A 15339-nucleotide genomic window follows, 5' to 3' on the forward strand; every position below is an offset into this window, starting at 1 on the left:
ACAAAATCCCTATGCATAGGAAGTGGGTTAAACTTAAATGTGCTAGTCATATTCTTCGTGATGCTCTCTTTATGTTTCAATTCTTATCCTTTATGTGAGCATCATTGAAATCATCATGCCTAGCTAGGGGCGTTAAACGATAGCGCTTGTTGGGAGGCAACCCAACTTTATTTTTGTTCCTTGCTTTTTTCTCCTGTTTAGCAATAAATAATTTATCTATCCTATGTTATTATTGAGTTTTTATGCTTTAATTAGTGTTTGTGCCAAGTAGAACCGTTGGGAAGACTTGGGGAAAGTCTTGTTGATCATGCTGTAAAAAACAGAAACATTAGCGCTCACGAGATTTGCTGCCATTTTTTATAGGAGAGTGATATTTAATTAATTCTTTTTGAAGATGATTAATAGATAAATTCCTCAGGTCCAGCAATTTATTTTAGAATTTTTCGGGTTCCAGAAGTTTGCGTTAGTTACAGATAACTACAGACTGTTCTGTTTTTGACAGATTCTGTTTTTCGTGTGTTGTTTGCTTATTTTAATGAATCTATGGCTAGTAAAATAGTTTATAACCCATAAGATAAGTTGGAATACAGTAGGTTTAACACAAATATAAATACATAATGAGTTCATTACAGTACCTTGAAGTGGTGTTTTGCTTTCTTTCGCTAACGGAGCTCACGAGTTTTCTGTTAAGTTTTGTGTTGTGAAGTTTTCAAGTTTTGGGTAAAGATTTGATGGATTATGGAACAAGGAGTGGCAAGAGCCTAAGCTTTGGGATTCCCATGGCACCCCCAAGATAATCTAAGGACACCTAAAAGACAAAGCTTGGGGATGCCCCGGAAGGCATCCCCTCTTTCGTCTTCGTTCATAGGTAACTTTACTTGGAGCTATATTTTTATTTACCACATGATATGTGTTTTGCTTGGAGCGTCATTTTATTTTATTTAGTTTTTCTTGCTGTTTGAATAAAATACCAAGATCTGAAATTATTAAATGTTAGAGAGTCTTCACATATTTGCATAATTATTCGACTACTCATTGATCTTCACTTTTATCTTTCGGAGTAGTTTGTTGTTTGCTCTAGTACTTCACTTATATGTTTTAGAGCATGGTGGTAGTTTTATTTTGAAGAAATAGATGAACTCTCATGCTTCACATAGATTATTTTGAGAGTCTTAAATAGCATGGTAATTTTCTTAAATAATCCTAATATGCTAGGCATCCAAGAATAGTAAAAACTTTCATATAAGTGCATTGGATACTAAGAGAAGTTTGATACTTGATAATTCTTTTGAGATATGGATATGGTGATATTAGAGCCATTCTAGTTGAGTAGTTGTGAATTTGAGAAATACTTGTGTTGAAGTTTGTGATTCCCGTAGCATGCACGTATGCTAAACGTTATGTGACAAATTTGAAACATGAGGTGTTATTTGGTTGTCTTCCTTATGAGTGGCGGTCGGGGACGAGCGATGGTCTTTTCCTACCAATCTATGCCCCGAGGAGCATGCGCGTAGTGCCGAGGTTTTTGATGACTTGTAGATTTTTTCAATAATTATGTGAGTTCTTTATGACTAATGTTGAGTCCATGGATTATACGCACTCTCATCCTTCCATCATTGCTAGCCTCTTCGGTACCGTGCATTACCCTTTCTCACATTGAGAGTTGGTGCAAACTTCGCCGGTGCATCCAAACCCCGTGATATGATACGCTCTATCACACATAAACCTCCTTATATCTTCCTCAAAATAGCCACCATACCTACCTATTATGGCATTTCCATAGCCATTCCGAGATATATTGCCATGCAACTTTCCACCATTCCGTTTATCATGAAACATTCATCATTGTCATATTGCTTTGCATGATCATGTAGTTGACATCGTATTTGTGGCAAAGCCACCGTTCATAATTTTCACACATGTCACTCTTGATTCATTGCATATCCCGATACACCGCCGGAGGCATTCATATAGAGTCATCTTTTGTTCTAGTATCGAGTTGTAAATAAATAGAAGTATGATGATAATCATTTTCTAGAGCATTGTCCCAAGTGATGAATAAAAAAAGAAGATAAAGGCCATAAAAAAGAGAATGCCCAAGAACAAAAAATAGAAAGACCATAACAAAAGAGAAGGCCCAAAAAATGAGAGAAAAAGAGAGAAGGGACAATGCTACTATCCTTTGCCACACTTGTGCTTCAAAGTAGCACCATAATCCTCATGCTAGAGAGTCTCTTCTTTTGTCACTTTCATATACTAGTGGGAATTTTTCATTATAGAACTTGGCTTGTATATTCCAACAATGGGCCTCCTCAAGTGCCCTAGGTCTTCATGAGCAAGCAAGTTGGATGCACACCCGCTTAGTTTCTTTTGTTGAGCTTTCATACATTTATAGCTCTAGTGCATCCGTTGCATGGCAATCCCTACTCCTTGCATCAACGTCAATCAGTGGGCATCTCCATAGCCCACTGATTAGCCTCGTTGATGTGAGACTTTCTCCTTTTTGTATTCTCCACATTACCCCCTCATTATATTCTATTCCACCCATAGTGCTATATCCATGGCTCGTGCTCATGTATTGCGTGGAAGTTTATGAGTTTGAGATTACTAAAGTATGAAACAATTGCTTGGCTTGTCATCGGGGTTGTGCATGATGAGAGCATTCTTGTGTGACGAAAATGAAACATGACTAAACTATATGATTTTGTAGGGATGAACTTTCTTTGGCCATGTTATTTGAGAAGACATGGTTGCTTAGTTAGTATGCTTGAAGTATTATTGTTTCTATGTCAATATGAACTTTTGTCTTGAATCTTATGGATCTATATATTCTTGCCACAATAAAGAGAAATACATGGATAAATATGTTAGGTAGCATTCCACATCAAAAATTCTGTTTTTATCATTTACCTACTCGAGGACGAGCAGGAATTAAGCTTGGGGATGCTGATACGTTTCCAACGTATCTATATTTTTTTATTGTTCCATGCTATTATATTATCAACCTTGGATGTTTTATATGCATTTATATGCTATTTTATATGATTTTTGGGACTAACCTATTAACCTAGAGCCCAGTACCAGTTTCTGTTTTTTCTTTGTTTTAGAGTATCACAGAAAAGGAAAATCAAACGGAATCCAATTGACCTGAAACTTCACGGAACTTATTTTTGGAAGGAAAGCAACCCAGGAGACTTGGAGTCCACGTAAGGGAAGCAACGAGGAAGCCACGAGGCAGGGGGCGCGCCCACCCCCTGGGCACGCCCTCCACCCTCGTGGGCCCCTCGTGGCTCCCCTGACGTACTTCTTCCGCCTATATATCTCCATATACCCTAAAACAATCGGAGAGCACAATAGATCGGGAGTTCTGCCGCCAGAAGCCTCCGTAGCCACCGAAAACCAATCTAGACCCGTTCCGGCTCCCTGCCGGAGGGGGGAATCCCTCTCCGGTGGCCATCTTCATCATCCCGGTGCTCTCCATGACGAGGAGGGAGTAGTTCTCCCTCGGGGCTGAGGGTATGTACCAGTAGCTATGTGTTTGATCTCTCTCTCTTGTGTTCTTGAGGTGATACGATCTTGATGCATCACGAGCTTTGCTATTATAATTGGATCTTATGATGTTTTCTCCCCCCTCTACTCTGTTGTAATGGATTGAGTTTCCCCTTTGAAGTTATCTTATCGGATTGAGTCTTTAAAGATTTGAGAACACTGGATGTATGTCTTGCCGTGCGTATCTGTGGTGACAATGGGATATCACGTGATCCACTTGATGTATGTTTTGGTGATCAACTTGCGGGTTCCGCCCATGAACCTATGCATAGGGGTTGGCACACGTTTTCGTCATGATTCTCCGGTAGAAACTTTGGGGCACTCTTTGAGGTTCTATGTGTTGGTTGAATAGATGAATCTGAGATTGTGTGTTGCATGTTGTATAATCATACCAATGGATACTTGAGGTGACATTGGAGTATCTAGGTGACATTAGGGTTTTGGTTGATTTGTGTCTTAAGGTGTTATTCTAGTACGAACTCTAGGGCTGTTTGTGACACCTATAGGAATAGCCCAACAGATTGATTGGAAAGAGTAACTTTGAGGTGGTTTCGTACCCTACCATAATCTCTTCGTTCTTTCTCCGCTATTAGTGACTTTGGAGTGACTCTTTGTTGCATGTTGAGGGATAGTTATGTGATCCAATTATGTTATTATTGTTGAGAGGACTTGCACTAGTGAAAGTATGAACCCTAGGCCTTGTTTCCTAGCATTGCAATACCGTTTATGCTCATTTTTATCATTCATTACCTTGCTGTTTTTTATATTTTCAGATTACAAAAACTATTATCTACCATCCATATACCACTTGTATCACCATCTCTTCCCCGAACTAGTGCACCTATACAATTTACCATGGTATTGCGTGTGTTGGGGACACAAGAGACTCTTTGTTATTTGGTTGCAGGGTTGCTTGAGTGAGACCATCTTCATCCTAAGCCTCCTACGGATTGATAAACCTTAGGTCATCCACTTGAGGGAAATTTGCTACTGTCCTACAAACCTCTGCACTTGGAGGCCCAACAACTCTACAGGAATAAGGTTGTGTAGTAGACATCATTGCCCACCGCTATGGATCGTGCCATCCATGAAGAACACCCGGGACTGGAACCTGGAGGAGGACATGTAGCCCATCTATAACGTGTAAGTGGAGTACGGTAAATTGTGAACAGTAGCGCTTTGAATATATGTAGACTAGTCGTGCACAAATATATCACATGAATTGGAGATGAACTTGTGTGGCATACTGGCATTTGTCCTTTAGAATTTATTACTAGTAAATGTGTTATGTGTACATGCAACTCGTGTGGTTGTTGCACGAGCTCCAACACGCTCTTTGAGAAAAAAAGGTGGCACAACTTTGGATATACGTGACGTGGCGGCATCATACAGTAGCATCGTTCGCTATAGTTGTAATGTGCTCCTACTAGGATGACAACTAATATAAAACCTTGCTCTTGGCTCTTTGCCTCTTCGGGAGGTTCAATAGTTTGTACTCATGTGAACCTTGAACTTGGCTCTTCGCCTCTTTGGAAGGTCCAACAATGATCATACTATAGTACACATTATGCTTCTGGCAATTTGACACCGATTGAACTGCTGCACTTCCACCGTGAGGGCAAGGGCGAGGGAGAGGGAGAGGGAGAGGGAGAGGGCACTGTAGTCAAAACCCTCTCCCCGTCCTGCGAACCACCGTGCGCGTGGGCGAGGGAGAGGCGTAGTAAGCAAGCTTCTCCTCGTTCGGCGAGTTGACAGGACACATCAAAGCAGTACCAGTACTAGTCCATACTGCATCCTTTCTGGTTAATATGGCTTAATTTGAAACGAGAAAAATACACTGGCGGTCAACTTATGTAACAATACGCTCTTTACGGTCACTATATATAGTTTTGCGGTGATTATACGATCATTTGCTCATTGTAGATCACCGTATTGCACCCTACTGACCGGCCACATAGTCGACGTGGCACTTTGTTGACTGGTTAAATTGTCACCTGGTTTATGGGTCCCACCTGTCAGTTGGCAGAGCAAAGAAATCAGCTAAAAACAAAGAGTGTAGTACATCTACACTTCCAATGCATCTAGCCTTTAATCTAAATTGATATTGATTGACTAATGCACCAACTTGTGCTCTAGGTATAGGCTACATGTCTATCCTTAATTACAACATGCAACGAACTTTATTTAATCTTCTTCTCTTAGTGGTCGCATGCACACATAAGTCTGCTACTTTTGGCCGTTAATTATGCCCTGGTCAATGTGTAAATCTCTAAATGTACAGTCTTTCACGGACGTAGGGAGTAGGTTGAGAACTTGAGCGTGAGCGTGTGTGTTGCGTCGTGTGCTGTGTGCCGCATGGGTGAGTGAGTGTTGCGTGCGTCCATGTGTACGTGTGAGTGTTGGATGTTGCATGCATGCATGGGGCTTACTCCCTCCCATTGACATGTTCATATTTCAAGCTTCCTCTGTTCCCTCCATATGGTGATACTCCCTTTGTTCCCAAATACGGAGTAAAATCCTCCCTATGTTCCCAAATACGGAGTAAAATCCTCCCTCTGTTCCCAAATATGGAGTATTTGTCTTTCTAGAGATTTCAACAAGTGACTACGTACAGAGAAAAATGAGTGAAGTGACACTACTAGGGAAAAGCCTAGCAGCAGCGAGGGTTTTGGGCCTCTCAGTAGCGCGGGTGCCGGCGCTACTAATAAGGCGCTACAGCTAACGTATAGCAGTAGCGCATGTTGTCCCACGCTACTGCTATACATGAATAGCTGTTGCGCTCTTTGGGAAAGGGCGCTACTGATATTATCTGCAGCGCTGTTTGCTAGGACGCGCTACTAGTAAGGAGGCGCTACTGCTAAATTTCCCCCCTCGCTACTACTAGTTTATTTATTAGTTTTTTTCCTGCATATTTGTTTTGTATTTGAATAGGCTTTATACAATAATCTTTAGCATATCATACACATACAAATGTAATCATAGCATATACATACAATTAGTCTCATCAAATCATGTCATCATCATAATCATCATCCAACACAAAGTGGTCTCTTGCCATCATCTCGAAAATAGCGATACAAGTCTCGATTACTTCCAAATACATCTTCATCCATCTAAACAATGATATACGTGAGAAGAGCTATCACTTTGAGAACATGAGTTCGTATCCCTCTCTCGCATTAGCGTGAACCTAAACTAACTACTGCCTGTCGCTCGGAAACCGGAAACCGGTACACCTGGGTGGCCTGACACTCCGGCCACTTGTCGTATATATACTCCTGGCGTAGCACTTCTTCGCCATCTATGATCTATGCACCTGCATCATCACATGAGTCGATGATAAGCAACATATATAGTTGAGCAACAGAAAGAGACAGACTTGGCAAAAATAGAAACAACATATCATAAGCATAAATAACAAAGTTCATCGTACCCCAAAATGCCCTAACTAGTGTGATTTTCACTAGTCGAGGAGGAGGACGGTTTAATTACATCACAAATAAAGTTTCACCATGCATAAATCAAAGTTTTGTCATACAGAATGTATGGACTAAATGGACACATTGTCATATATCGACAATCACTCCAACATGTCGTTCCATCCATCCAAGTCAGGGAGATAGTCCCCGAGCCTAGTGAAAGGCTTCAGGTCGAGACGCTGAGAGGCTATCCATGTTTGAACATCTTCCCGCGACATTTGTCCTTCTCCGTAGAACATCCCTGTTTTTCTCACGACCTCCTTCATGATGATTTGGTAAAGTTCGCGCTGGATGTTATAGAACTCAGCTCGAAGTCAATGATCCTCGATATCTCCTATGTCCTTTGCCCATTGCAGAATATGGGCATCGCCGGAAGAAGGTGCCATGCGAAGGTTCTGGTGATCCCGTCTGTACTCCAGCATGTGGTGTAGGACATAGAATCCATCATTAAGAGAATTGTTCGGTTGCTGGATGCAGCAGAAGTCGGTCTTATGGCCGAAGGCGACCCTGCCGCCCCTTATCTTCTTGTCCCTGACCTCTCCACCCATTGATTGGTAGTAATACATAGCACTATCAAGAACATCCTTGATGTGGGTGTAATCCTTTTTGTGAATGTTCTTCGACGAGTCCAAGTAAAGAGCGTGGGAGAATCGGGGGTAGAGGATGATGAGGACGGCGCGCCCGCTGCTGTGAAAAATAAGTCCTCAAATTAATTAGCCTCCACCGTGCAAATGAATGATTGAAATCGAAGGAAGGATAGCAGCGCGGATGACTTACACGGGATGATAAGGCACGAGAATCGCCCCCTTGTCCTTATTGGCAAGCATGAAACTGGCGATGTAATCCCTCGCGTATTCACGGTGCTTTGTGCACACTCCCAAGAAGCCCTCGTGCATGTAGTACGAGTTAGCGACACAGATATGAGATATCTGCTCAACCCCGATGATGTAGTTCATGTGCAAGGCATAAAGGCGGACAAACGTAAAATCCAGCTTTTTCACGTGAAACATGTCGAATATGTAATCGAATCGGAGGAAGAACTTATCCGCGAGGAAGCTGTCGACGTACGACATTTGCCGCGGAACGTTAACCACGTAGAGTGGGTATCCTGGATCTTTCGAGGTGATGAGGTATTTCTCTACCCGCAGCACATCGTCATGAAGTCTCTTTAGATCGTCGAATCTGGCCCGTAGCGCTGTTGCAGGTAGGATTGGTTGACCGGGGATATGCCATTTATCCGCATCGGGGATATCTATACGGTCCTGAAGCCGAGGCTGCTGAGGCGGCTGGATCATAGAAACAACTTTTTTGCCTTTCCTCGCTCTCTTCCTAAACTTCTTTACTACCAGAGGGTAGTCCATAATACGTTGAGACGGCAATTCAGGCACCGACTCATGACGCTCAAACCCTGAGGAGGCGCTAGTATAGACATACTGTTCAGCAGCGCCATCGTCGTCCTCATCCTCATCCATGGCGACGTCATCAGCGACTAATGGAGCCTCCTCCTTACCCCGCCCGCTATCACCCAACCCGACACCCGACGCTAATTGGGTAGGTGGGGTGTTGATGTTCATACCTTGCTGAGGCTGTGTGCTCGTGGGTGTGCTCCCAGCCGCCTCCAGACGAAGCAGACTCTTTGGCCACAACAGGACCCACCCAGCATTGCAACAATCACCAAGCCGCTGCGGTGTCTCGTCGTCATCCCCCAGTAGTACTGGAGGAGGCAAATTCTCGTGGCCCGGTTTGACACTAGCCACGAAAACCTTGAAGACGTTCGGGGGGATCGGCCGGCTGTGGAGCAATGGTTCCTTCGGCTCCATTATCGTCGCCTTCCCCATGTCCACCTTCTGGTCGCCGATGGTGTACAATATGGTGCACGGGGTTTCGTCGGCCTGCAAAGAAAAGTGCGATGTGAGACATCCAAAAGGCAACGAAAACAGGAGATTATACATTTATATTGAAGGGGGCTGGTGTGACAGATACCGTGAGGGCGTCGAGCTCAGCCAAAGACGAAGCACCGACTAGCACGTCCGGTGCGGGAGCCGGTGCGGGAGCAGGTGCAGCTGCAGGTGCTAGTGCAACGCTAGTGGAGCTGCTCTCCGCCAAGAAGTCACTCCCCGATGCCACCGGTGGGCCCAACAATAACATCAGTTGATCGTCGGTAAGGCTAAAAAATTCGTCTGCCGCCCGGTAGGCGTCGTCAGAATCACCAGAACCCTGTCCTTCATCGTTGCTAGCCATGTTTCCTATGATTATATCTAGTCAATTAATTCTAGACCTAATAAAATGAATAATGACATAAAAAAGGCCTATTGTTTTGCAGGCATGTTGACTCCTTCCTGGTGTGGCAAATCACGGGCACTCGATATGTCCTAGTTTGTAGCACAAGTCATGCCGAAATTCACGGAAAATTTTGGCATGACCTTTGCTAAAAAGTGGACAAATCGAGAACCTGAAATTTGCCGGAACAGAAATGAATCAACATTCCAGCAAAACATAGGCCACTCAGCATCATTCCCTGGAAACAGTGTTCAAATATCCCTCTTCGACACCGCAACACATGTCCAAATATACACGAGCAACCACATGTCCAAATTTCACAAGCTAATTCAAAAACAAAGTATAGAAGAAAATTCATTTAACTACTAATAGAACAAAATTTAGTTAACTTTAGTGCTCTATAATGATGAAAGGAAAAAAATTCAGTTAACTACTAATTTCATTCATTTAGGTTATTAATTTAACATCACCTAATTAACCTACTGTACCACTACTACTAGCAGCACTACTAACCTAATTAACCTAGCAAAACTCTAGTGCCCTAACCAAAAAACATCTAACTAACATCTACTAGTACCACTATTGCCCTAACCTAATTAACATCTACTAGTATCACTATATACTATACAAGCAGCATCTACCCTAATTAAACCCTACTGCCCTAACTAACTTTTGTTGTAAACCAAATTTTTTGCTCTAAACTAATTTTTGCTCTAACATCTACTACTTAACATCCTTTGCTCTAAACTAATTTTTTTGCTATAAACAAACTTTTGCTCTACTAATTTTTTCTCTAAAATGTAGAGAGAGATGAGTGGGGGGAGGGGTGGGGGACTTACAGAGAGGGGAGAGACGGTGGCGGGGAGGTGCTCGGTGACGGAGGAAGGGGCGGAGAGGGCGGGCTCGGGCACGGGCAACGGCGGTCCTGGGCGGGCTCGGGCGGCGGTGAGGTGGAGGGCACCGACGGTGACGTCGAGGGCGGTCTCGGGCGGCGGCGGTGAGGCTGAGGGCGGCCTCGGGCGGCGGCGGTGAGGATGACGGCGGCCTCGGGGGGAGACGGTGAGGTTGCGGGCGTCCACGCCGGCAGGAGACAGCGGCGAAGTGGGGCAACGGCGAATCGGGGAGACGATGGCGAGGGCGAGGGATTTGGGGAAGAAGTGGTGGCCGAGGGGCGGGGGGGGGGGGGAACCCCCTTTAAGTGAAACGTAACGGTAGCGCGTTTCCGAAAACGCGCTATAGCGCGTTTCCTGAAACCCGCTACTGCTATTCCTTTCTCCTTTTTCCCATTTTTCTTTTATTTTTCTTTATATCTTATTTGTTTCCTTTCTCCTTTTTCTATTTCTTTCATTTTCATTTACTTTTCTACTTGTTTTTCACTTTATTTTATTTTCGGTAGCAGCAGTACCTTACACGTAAGCGCGCTACAGCTAAGGAGAGTAGTAGTAGCGTTGGGCTAGTATACGCACTACTGCTAGGTTGGGCTAGCCATGCGCAGTGCTTTTTGCTAGTACGCGCTACTGCAAAAGTCATAGCAGTAGCGCGGTTTATTTACGTGCGCTGCTACTAAGTAGCAGTAGCGTTTGATTTTTTACAGCGCTACTGGTAAGATTCTGTGTATAGGCTTTTCCCTAGTAGTGTGAGCGTAGAGGCATAGGGATAATGTAGAAGGGAAGTCTTCGCGATCCATTATTCCCCATCTCGGTCAGAGAGAACTATTCAACTAGTCTTCGAAGTGAAGTGACAATACACGCTGCAGAAGATGGGACACTTAATTAATAAGCTGAACCAGCACGTTGGTGTTACTAAATCAGCCTTACCCAGTACTACCATCATGTTTGCCAGTAGAGCATGCTTATGTCCTCCATTAACTGACATATGGGCCCTCTTGTGGTAGACACATATGTCATTGGTGTAACTATTTACACTCTGAAGGACGGTATATCCTGGTAGTAGTAGTAGAATTGAGATTTAATGCACTTTCTTCCCCGTCTTCCACTCTTCTTCCTCCTCTCTTCCCCATCGTCGGCCGCACACCATCCCCCCCGCTCTCTGCTCGCCCGCCCGCGCTATCTTCCTTGTTTGCTCGCGCATACCATATCCCCCCGCTCACTGCTCGGCCACACGAGGAGAAGCTTCGTCGCTTTCCCGCCCGAATCCACTTCCCCGCTGGCTTGCAGGCACCGAAAACCCCAATGCCAAAACCGACTAGCACGCAGAGCCGCGATTGGAATTCCCTCCCCAATGTTCTCTTGGAGTAGATCTATAATCGTATGGACCTACTCAGCACCGTCCGTCTGGCCGCATGCTCGGTGTCTTTGTACCGTCTACTCGTCTGCAACCGACCATCTCTTTTCAAGACACCCTGCTTGCTGATGCCTGATCCTCGCAGGTGGCCCAGACACCAACATGATGATCCTATGGAGGTTGTTGTGGTGCCCCTCGACATGCTACCAGTACCCATCCACCTATCCTTCATTAGCGGCCACTACTAGGCGGGCATGAAGGCCAACTGGATCGTCCTCATCCACCAATCCGGTAGTCCGTGGCGTCTCGTGGATATCTACACCCAGCAAGAGATCACCCTTCCATCTTTGGATATTGCCGCCATCGAGCCTCGCGGCCTGCCGGACACTCCCGCCTACTATGCACGGATGAGTCGAGCTTTTGGCTCGACCTCTGTTTGCTGAAGGTTGTAATCTGCAAAGTGCCCACACCATCAGAAGACTACATGGATTACAAGCTCATTGCCGTGTTCAACATGGGATTAGTCATTGTAACATCCCAAATTTTCAATTTGGAATGTTATACATTAGCTCATCATTGCATATCATATTTTATTTGCCTTTGGATTTGATCCTAGAAATTCTATGCAACTCAAGGACCCATAGAGAGAGTTGGGGATTTCATTATTTTCATATTTGAGTTTTCTCGAATTTTGAGAATAGGATCATTTGATTTTAATTATTTTATCATCAATTATTTCTATTACAAAAATATGAGAGGGAATAAAATGACTTTCCAAAAATAAAGAAATATTTAGGATTTAATAATAAAATCAAATAAGATTTTATTTCGGAGTTTTTCGGTATTTTATTTGAATTTAGGAAAAATGTGCGCTTTTCAAAATTTCATTTAGGCCCCAAATAAATGTTCACCTTGTGCGGCTTGATTTTGGAAGCCCAGGAAAATTTATTTCGGGATTTTTGGAGTCCATTTAGTATTTCTTTTATTTGTTTTTCTGCACGGAATAATTAAAAAAACGCGAACCGACTTTGGGCCGTACCCGAGCGGGACTCCGCCCGAGGGCAGCCTTTATAAGCCGCCCGACCCGAGCCGCCAACCCACCGCGCCCGAAACCCTAATCCGCCGCCGCCATCGCGGCCGGAGCCGCCGCCGCCGCCGCCGGACCCGCCACCCGAGGTCAACCTCGTTTTCGCCGCCCGTTTTTTTTAAAGAGAGAAAAAAAGTCGCGTTTTTTTAGTTTCGGTTTTTTTTAAATAGATCGGTTTTTCCGATTTATTTAACTAGAGAGCATTCGTCCGTTCCTTCGTTCTAGCGAATGTTTGTCGTTTTTCTTTTTCTCGGATTAAATCCGCGATTTTTCTGATCGCGATCCCTGATCCGATTTTCGTTTTAGTATAACTTTTCGCTCGTTTATCGGAATCGGGCGATTCAAGCGCCTGGAGTTTCGTCTCGAAACCCTCTATCCGTTTAACCAACTTAAATAAGTTTTTGGCACTGTAAAAATTGGCCTAGATCCAGTATAGTAAACTAAGCTTGTTTCTTTTGCCGTTTGACTTTCGTTGCTTCGTTGGATTTGATTCTTTTTGCAAACCTGAGTTCTTAAGTTGAACCTTCTGGTTAGATCTCTTATTTGAGTTTTACCTGTGCATTATATGAATACTTATTGTATGCTTGTTTGTTTGTCTGCGATAGAATACCCGGAGTGCGCCGCCTGTTACTTCGAATCTCTAGGTTTCGCGGATCATCAGCAAGGCAAGTAACACTTTGATCATACCTCCTACTACCAAGTTTTATTGCATCAGATCAATCCTCAAACATTGCATGACTAGGATCTAATTAAATTGTGGGATGGGAAGTAGTTGAGGTAGTACCTATTACCTATTATATTATCAAACCTTTGGGAGTTACTTCTACATTTGCCTATTATGCCATGCTATGCTAGTAGATGTGGATTGGGTGAGTGATATCCATGACAGATGTGAGTTTGTTAATTAATGGTTTATCTAAGGTGGCAACTTAAACACACATCTGGGTGGATTGAGGTACCTGGGAATTCCAGGATTGCCTATTTTCTTTATGGACCGCTACCCAGGCCCAATGGGATCATGAGATTTTTCATACTAGAAACTTCCGTGTGCAGCCACAAGCTATTATGGGCTCTAGCATAGTTGATTAAGTCGTGCGAACTCTTACTGGGTAGACTAGCAGATGTAGGGGAAAGTAGGTGTAACGGTCTATCCATCGTAAGGTGCTAGCGCTTCTGAAAGACTATGTCTCGGTCATCCGTTTCTCAAACACCGTGTAGTGCGAGAAACCAAACGGAGGCGATCGAGTCTTGTGGGAAAAAGTGCGCAAACCTCTGCAGTGTATAAACTAATCATGGTTAGTCGTGTCCCCGGTTATGGACAACTTGAGTATCTAGTACTTGGATTATCATGTGAATCTCAACATGTTACTCTAAATTAATTTTGTTAGGTTTTGTTTAATGATGATGCTTAATTGGGATTGAGAATGCTGTCAACCATTCTCAATGTTTAACAACTACCATGATAGTTAAATAAAATTTATTCCTTTGCAGTTGGGAAAAATTGGCTTTACGCAAAACTGTAACCATAGAGCTTTCCACCAGCCAAATATGCATATAGTATAGCTGTTTCATTCCATTAATCTCTATGTGTTACTTTGCCAGCATATTCCATGTGCTGACCCGTTTCGGGCTGCAACGTTAATGTTGCAGACTTTTCAGACGACGATTAAGGAGTTTTAGGTCATGGTTCTATACTAGTGATGCCGTTGGAGTTGATGGACTCACTTATCTTCCAAGCCTTCCGCTGTTATCGTTATTAGATGGCCTTAAGCCATATTTACTGTAATAAGTTCTCTATTGAGACACTCGATGTAATAAGTGTGTGATTGCTACTCTGTTATAAATCCTCCGAGTACTGTGTGGTGCCAGCATTACTGATCCAGGGATGACACCTGAGCACAGAGATCAGACTGTTTGAGGTCTGGTCGCTACAGAGATGGTATCAGAGCACACGCTGACTGTAGGACACGACCACTAAGCTAAAGTCCTAGATCACTATTCACTCTCTTCTCTTCTGACCTCTCATCTTTTCTACTCTTTAGGATGGCGGATGCAAGGAACAAGTTCATGCAACTGGATGACGATACACCCTTTGGACGTCACTTGAAGGAAGTCACTAGATACCTGAACATATGAGTACCAAGCTTCACCGGAACCTACAACGCCACTTTACCTGAAGAAGAGCACGGGATGATTCAAGTTCAAGTTCCAGGATGGACGTTCATGCCAGTCACTGAGCCCATACAGTTTTCTTTTGATGCACCAACTTGGAGTCTAGGAAAGAGCATGGCAGCTCACATCGCCATGGGACGCATTGGAGATGTCTACCACAATGATCTCAAGGATACTATCTACCAGATTTGTGGGCGCCGAGATGAGCACTGGGAGATGATCAGCACCAGGAAGGATAGATCAATTGCAGATTTTATCCAGGAATTAAACCAGCACATTCGACGACAGGAGAACTAGATGTTCACCGACATGATAGACCTAAAGAAGGCAAGGACAAGAATCAAGGAACTGGAGGAAGAACTTAAGGCTACACGTGAAGATTATGAAGAGGAAATTGAAGTATTGGTGGACAAGAATGACGATATGATCAAGAAGATCGGGATATTTATGGGAGGCCCTACACCAGTAGATGAAGACGAAGAACCCAAGGAGATTCGCCCGGAAGACTACATCATCATCGATGACACC

The sequence above is a fragment of the Triticum urartu genome, chromosome 3 (genome assembly GCF_003073215.2).
Source record: "Triticum urartu cultivar G1812 chromosome 3, Tu2.1, whole genome shotgun sequence".
Lineage (NCBI taxonomy): Eukaryota > Viridiplantae > Streptophyta > Magnoliopsida > Poales > Poaceae > Triticum > Triticum urartu.